This window comes from Vombatus ursinus, unplaced genomic scaffold, assembly GCF_900497805.2.
Source record: "Vombatus ursinus unplaced genomic scaffold, bare-nosed wombat genome assembly UNPS02014774.1, whole genome shotgun sequence".
NCBI classification, from domain to species: Eukaryota; Metazoa; Chordata; class Mammalia; order Diprotodontia; family Vombatidae; genus Vombatus; species Vombatus ursinus.
In genome coordinates, this window is record NW_020954552.1 from 8,400,081 (window position 1) to 8,408,127 (window position 8,047).

The following is an 8,047-nucleotide window of genomic DNA, read 5'->3' on the forward strand; positions in this document are numbered from 1 at the left end:
TATCTTCCTTTAAGTTCCAACTAAAATCCCATTTTCCAGGAAGCTTTCTTCATCCCTTCTTAATTTCAATGTCTTGCCTCTGTTAATGACTTCTATTTATGATGTATATGACTTGCTTTGCATATATTTGTTTGTATGTTGTCTGTCCCATTTGATTGTAGCTCCTTGAGGGCAGGGACTGTCTTTTTGTGTCTCTAGCCCTTAAGGGTAGTGCCTGGCACATAGTAGGCATGTAGTTAATCTTTGATGGAAGAGGCAGCATGGCATTACATGTAGAGAGCTGTCCTTCAATCTGGGAAGATTTGGGTCAAGTCTTTCTTCCTTTATGTACCTTGGACAAGTCATTTATCTTCTCAATGCTCTAGGTAGGTCTTTAAGACTATAAATTGAGTAGAAGGTGCTGACCTGCATTGGTAGAGAGAGTTTCTTCCTCTGGGAAATCCTTATAATAATAAAACCATGGAAACAGTCTCTATCTTTATTATCTATCTTATAAATTTTCTTTGAAAATATACACTGGCTCTAATGTAAGCAGAAGTAAATATTCATATGAAACAGTGGTTTCTATTGGAATATGAAGGTGATAAATATTTCTGTGGGTCAGAATTTAAGAAAAGACAAAATAATTTTTGGCTATGTAGAAAACCAAGGAAAACCAGCATGGTATAATGGATAGAGAGCCAGCTCCTGAGTCAGCAAAATGGGAGCTGAAGTCTTGTTTCTGGCCCATCCTGGGTGTGTAACCCTGGGCATTTCACTTAATCTCTCAATATTCCCCAGATAGCTTTCTGACTTTCTGTTCCTTACTAAGTACTCCATACATCAATGAAATAGTAAGTCTAGGTTTTAAAAAATGATAGTTACTATTGGCTATTATAGAGATGTTAAGACAGTGTTATTAAGAGATCAATACTGCCCCCTTCCCCCAGATAGTAGTAGTCATTGGAATACTTTTGATATGCAGTTTGGGGGGTCTTCTGCTAAATTCTAACATATTCCATAGAAGAACATGGCCTTTAAGTTATTTGCTCCTCAGATATTTACAGAGAATACTGGGAACAACAGAACAATCCTGGTCTTTGGCACAAAGGAGACACCTTTGGCACACACATACAAAAGACAAGTGCTTAAAGCGTGGAGGGTAATGAATTGTGAAGCTGGTATCATCTTTCAGTGTGAAATGTGGCTGTTCCAGATGACTCACTAGTACCAGTTCCAAGCAAAATTAAGGGTAAGCTCTTCCAGTGGACCCCAAGTTAATAAAAGCACAGGCACCTGAAAAGACGAGCGCCCAAGATGATTTAAGTGAAAGAGAGAACCTCAGAGACTACCAGTTCCTGTCACCTCAGAAGTACATCACCAACAGTGACAGTCGTTTCTCCACACTTTCTACAGCCATGAAATCAGACAGAAAACTGGTATTACCTACCATCATTAGATTGTACTGAGCCATATTTTCCCCATCTCCATGCTACATTAAACACTTTTTCTTTAAGTTCACTGGGATTCATTCCAAACCACATGCATATGATTTGACAAAATGTCTCACTACAAAGAGATAGTTCAAATCTGTCAGTACTTTATAATGGAATTTGCAAATGGTGATGGAAATTTTTTTTAAATGTTGTGTTTTTCCCCCAAACCCAAAGATAAGCCTAGCATATGAAAGCTACTGGACAGGATAACCTAAAAATCTGCACAGCTTCTGAATTTTTAATCTCAAAGGAGCCATGTTTTGCCACCATGGAAAGTGAAGCTTCTGTTTGTAGACAAAAATGGACCTTATATATGTGAGTCTATACAGCACTCATATTGGTTGTCTGACATAAGAAGCACTCAGTTTAATTTAACACTCATTTATCAAATGCTTATTATGTGCCAGACATATGAATGAAATGAGGTATGGTCCCTATTCTTAAGAAGCTTACAATTTAGTAGGGTGGATGAGGTATTTGCACAAATAACTGTAATATGATAAATATATAGGAGGGGCCAAGTGGAGTCTCCAAGAGACTTAAGGAAAGATGGGGTTATGGTGTGATGTATAGGATAGTAGCTTGATGGGACTTAAAAGAAGTTGGAGGATGGAGAAGTATTTTTTAGCTTTTATAAAGACATATTTACTGAGATGATTTGGCAAGAACATAATTTCAAACCATTCTGAACCAGGGCACATTCTCCCATCTATCACCTCAGTCCTCAGAGGAAGAGAGCTCAGAATTAAAGCAGTTACTACAAACATTTACCCACCAAGTTCACTTCCAAATGTGGCATTACTGATGGATGAGGTTTTCCAGAAAATAGTGTCTCCGCTGCCAGGTTGAATTCACTGTTGTGCTGGGACCTGCAGGTTGCTCTTTGGGGCTTTGCTCATACTTCCACTGTATATCTGTTCCTCTGACCTTTCAAATCTTACAAGGTTGCAGCCTAGTCTGTTCCATCTCCAATACTCCACCTAGAGCAGGAAAGAATAGACACACAGATACAGAAAACAGCTACATGATGTGCACAGTCACATGCCAGCAGCCTGGGTAGTGAGATGAAGGGCAGAGGTCTTTCTTCCCACCCAGAGGTTTACAGCACTACTCACTTGAATGCAGCCAGGGAACAGTGAGAGGAAGGGTTTCAGTAGTTAGAGATATGGAAGAGTCCATTCCAAGAAAGGATGATGGTGGGCACAAATGCACAGAGGTGGAAGAGAGCAAACCACAACTAACTACACACACACACACACACACACACACACACACATATATATATGTGTGTATGTATATAAGTATCTATTTAAATGTATCATATAATGAATCTCTCTCTCTCTTTCTTTCTCTTTCCATCTTTCAAGTGGAAGGATTTCAATAGTTAGAGAAATGGAAAGAGTACATCCCAAATCACAACTAGGAAGACTCACACATAGGCATGTATGTGTGTATATGTATATTCATGTGTGTATATATATATAAGTATGGGTGCACATATGCACACAGTATATAAATATATACATGCATGCACACATATACATATATATGCATGCATATGAGTATGCCATCCCAGTTGTGATTTGGAATGGATTCTTTCCATATTTTTAACTATTGAAATCCTCCTACCCTCTCTGTTTTCCGGATATATATGTATATTACACATACACATATATAGACACAGGTATATGTATATTTATAACTGTATTTGTACATTGTGTGTATATACAGATATTTATATATGTATATTCTATCTCTAATACACCTAAGAGCATGTATCTACATATATATACAATGCATTTATGCATTTATTTATATATACATATATATGTGTGTGTGTGTGTGTGTGTGTCTTTTAGTTATAATTAAGACTGTTCATGGAAAACTGAGATAGCATTATTGAAACATTTATTTAAAATCTTTAAATTTAAGATGGGATTTAAATTTCTGGCTGGTATAATAATATTAACTAGTGGAAATATTTCTGAGCCAGGAGTCAGAAAGACTAAGGTTCAAGTCCCGCTTCAGACACACATTAGTTGTGTAACTCCAGTCGGATCACTCAGCCCCGTATGGTCCATGCCAAGCACCTGAGTGACAGAGGAAGTGCTGTTCACATTGATCGCTGGAATTTCCATGCTGATGAAATCACATGTCTGGGCACTAATAATAACATTAATAAATAACATTGATGGATCACTTTAATATTTATAAAATGCTTTCCTCACTACACCTCTGTGAGGAAAAGCTTTATTAGCCTTGTCTTTCAGAGGGAGTAACAGAAGCACATTAAGGTTAAGGTTTATACCCAGGTTCCCACAGCTCCTAATGTTTGGGCTGGAACCTGAATTCAGGTCTTTTGTTCAAATCTTCTTCCACGGTTGCCTTTTCTATTTGGCTGTAACAGATCTAGAACAAGGAGCCCACTTAATTAGAATGAAGAACCAGGGCAAATTAAAAATGTTCCATACCCTTCTCCACATCATCATTTGTTAAAGAGGAAATCAAGTTATGAGATCTTATTGGGACTGTAATGTAAAGAGATAAGTGGGGCTGTTTAGGTGAGATTGTAATAACTGGGTCTCTCATGAAGTCAGAAGAGGGCCTCGTTACTGGAAAGTGCATGTTGGAGGAGGGATAATAGGGTGAGGGAGATCTTTCACTTTTTGTGTTTTCCCTAAGGGTAGTGGGGGGCCCTAATTACCAGACACAGAAACAAGGGAGAGGTCACAGAAGGTTAATGAGTCAAATCTTTGAGAGAGAAACTGAGAAAGTCACACTGTGAGGAGGGCACCGGACAGTCTGGAGTTCATCAAACCAAGGAAGAAAAGGACACGAAGCAACTCCGGGTGACCTATTGAAAAGAGAAAGAGGAGGAGAGAAAGTGGAAAGAACAAGAGAATTTGGTTCTAGGCCCACCTCCATCACCAATGACCATGTGACATTGTGAAATACAAGTGAGTTGTACTAAATTAACGTTTACAGTGCCTTCCAGTACTAATTACAGGATATGAGCCTTTGTGGCATGATCAGTCTTCAGTTGCCTTTTGTGGGACCTGAGCAAGGTCTTGCAGGTCCATTTGGTACTCCTCCTAGTATTTACAGGGATTTATCTTGTCAGGGTCAGCTATCTGAAGTTCTAGAGAGGGTAATTACCAAAACCAATTGCCAAAGCAAGCCCTTTAAATGTGATGATGTTATAGACAGAGAATAAGAAGTCGGCTAGAATAGTGGTACATTTCAGCCAACAAATGGGTGATCCAAATTTACTTTTAAATAAAATAATGGAACCAATTCCCCTTCTAGTCCCATGCTGACTGTATGAGAATTAGTAGCTCTCTCCTGGGGAGCCAGGAAGAATGACATCAGCATTTCAACCACATGCTCAATAGGACCATGGTTTCTCTTTGGAGGAGATGTGCTAAGACCCAAAAAGAAAGAAAAGTGGTACAGTGGACAGAGTGCTGGATTTGGTAGCAGGAAGACCCGAGTTCAAATCTTGCTTCAGAAACTTGACCATGTGACCCTGAGCAAGTCATTTAAATTCTTTGAGCCTCAGTTTCAGTTCCCTTATCTGTAAAATGAGAGAGTTGAATTCAATGGCTTTTAAGGTTCTTTCAAGTTCTAAATTTATGATCTTATGGTTTAGGGATGTTCTCTAGAAGTATTCAATTCCAGAGCAGGTAGCAGAGAAGCCATTCCAGAAACATTTGAAAAAAAAAGCAGAACACACATCTTAAACTAGAAGTGTCTCTACATTGCTTCAGTCCTTTGAGAAATGTCCATCCTTGGAAATAAGGGAAAGATGAGAGACGATGCCACATTGGGACTAGAGGAGAGGGGCTAGTATTTAACTCTTCCTCTCTTCAATATTCTTCCTATTCTTTCTCTTCCTTGGTTTGAAAAACTCCAGACTGTCCTGTGCCCTCTTCACAGCGTGACTTTCTCAGTCAATTTGGAAATGGTTTCAGATGTAAAACAGTTGGTTTCATCTCTGTCTCCTAGACTTGTCTAGCATCTGAAACATAATATGCTAAAAATGTGAACATAGAAAAGGCTTTTAGTGATGGTTGGCATTTATATAGCTCTTGATGATATACAAAACAGTATTTTACATACCTTATCTCATTTGATCCTCCTAACAAACCTGTGAGTTAGGTAAGATAGGTATTTTTATTCCCATTTCACTGATAAGGGAACTGAGGTTCAGAGAATAAAAGTGACTTGTCAGGTTAAATGATTTTTCATTTGTTCTTGTTTTGGAGGGGCAATAGTGTTAAGGGGCTTGCCCAGGGTCACAGAGCTCCTTAAGTGTCTGAGGCTGGATTTGAACTCAGTTCCTCCTGACTCCAGGGGTAATGCTCTATCCACTGCACCACTTAGTTGCCCCTAAACTGTTAATAAGGATCAAATATGAAATCTGAACCCAGGTTTTCCTAACTCCATTCCAGCAATCTATTCACCACTTTCACTCAGGCAAGGAGCTGCTATAAGTGTAGTTACGGTGGTGTTGATTCTCTAAGGAAAAATAGACTGTTTTCTTAGAGACCATATTAATACAGCAAAGGAAGAGTTCCCCCCCCCACTTCTTCTTTCTAGCCCTGAGCAAGCAATTGGGGCACAGAGAGAAGACATTTAAAACTTCCAACAGAGTTAGAATTAGCCTGGTTCTATTCCCCCCTCCTATGTCATCACCCTTTCCTACACAGGTTTCTCTATGAGGTAGAAACCTACAGAGTTGCTGAGTTCAAATTAAGTGTTTCCACTTTATAAAACAGTTCACTAGAGTCCTGAATAAAGAAAAGATTTCCCTTTTAGACATCAATTGTTTCAATGGATCACTCATTCTTATGAGTGTGCTTTAAAAAACAACCCAGCAAAAGACACTTTAACAAAAGTTGCTTTCCCTTGTCAATACCATGGGTGTGCCTTACGCACTGTCATTAGTCATTGGATTTGAAGTCACAAGAGTTGAGTGCAACCAGGCTTGGCTCTGGTATCCAGTGCCTGTGTGGCTTTAGAAAAGTTATTTTGAACCTGGAAAGACTTGTATGGTCTGATGCGAGTGAAGTGAGTAGAACCAAGAGAATGTTGTGCACAATAACAGCCATGTTGTGCCGTGACTAATATTGATAAACTTAATCCTTCCTAGCAATACAAGGATCTAAGACATCTCCAAAGGCCTCATGCTGGAAAATGCTATCCACATCCAAAGAAAGAACTATGGCATTTGAATGCAGATCAAAGCATACTATTTGCTATTTTTTTTTTCTTCTGTTGAGTTTCGTTTCCTCTTTCTGGTGGTTCCTCCTATTGGTTCTAATTCTTACTTACAACATCACTAATGTGAAAATATGTTTAATAGGAATGTATTTGTATAGCCCCCTATATAAGGTTGTGTGCTGTCTAGGGGAAGGTGGTGGGGAGTAAGAAGGAGAAAAATTTTTAAACTCAAAAGCATATGGAAGTGATTGTTGATAAATCAATATAAATTAATTTTAAAAAGTTATTTTTACCTCCATGATTCTCAGCTTCTTCCTTCTAAAATAAAGGGATGGCGTATTGTTTTCATGTTCCATTGATTGTTCACAGATACTTGGGAGGAATGGGACGCTCCTTTTTCTGATTTCAGGGAATTGCACCTGTTCACTCTCCCCCTCCCACTTGGAAAGTCCCTAATCTTTCCTCAAATTAGAAATCAGATTACCTAATGTTGTATTGTGGTTAATTGTTTTCTTTTAATTAATTGGTCTTATTTGATTGTTTTTAATACATAAAAATCTGTTTCACTCTGTATTCATGGTCTTTGGACCAACTGGGGAGTCCACTGACCCATTTATTATGCCTGTTTTTCTAATAAATCATACAGCTTGAATTGTTTCCTCAGTTATTCCACCACAGATGTAGAACTCTCTTTTGGTTGAGCTGTGGTCTTCTCTCACAGTGGAAGAGCTCCTTCCCTCTGTATTGTCTTCATATATTCTCATATGTATAATTTCTCTAATTTCTGTTTTGCTATTGACTTCAAAAGTAGCATTTCTTTGATAGAAATAAAAATAAATGAAATGAAAGGGTTGAATCAAATGAGTTTTAAGGTCCATTTCAGGTCTAAACATGACATGATTTAATATCTAGAAGGAATCTTAGAGCTCATCTAGCTTTATTCCCTCATTTTGCAGATAATGAAATCAAGGTCTGAGAAGGTGACTTGCCCAAGATAGCCAGGAAACAGAAGTGAGACTTTAAGTAAACTCCTGACAACCAGCCCACCCCTCTCTCTACCATATCATGCTGCTTCCAAAAAAAAATCCATAAATAGAAATAAAATAAATAAAACATACTAGGAGATGTTATTTTCTTATTGGAACATGTAATGAGTATTTTGTAAAACAACAGATCCTTTTGTAATGCAAATAATAATCTAATTTATTATAATGCTTTACATTTCAATTTCTGTACAGTAAGTTTTCCTAAAGCAAGATGCTTACAAGAGGAATTGATAGAAAGTATATGTGTGTGTATTTATATCTATCTATCTATCTATCTATCTATCTATCTATCTATCTATCTAT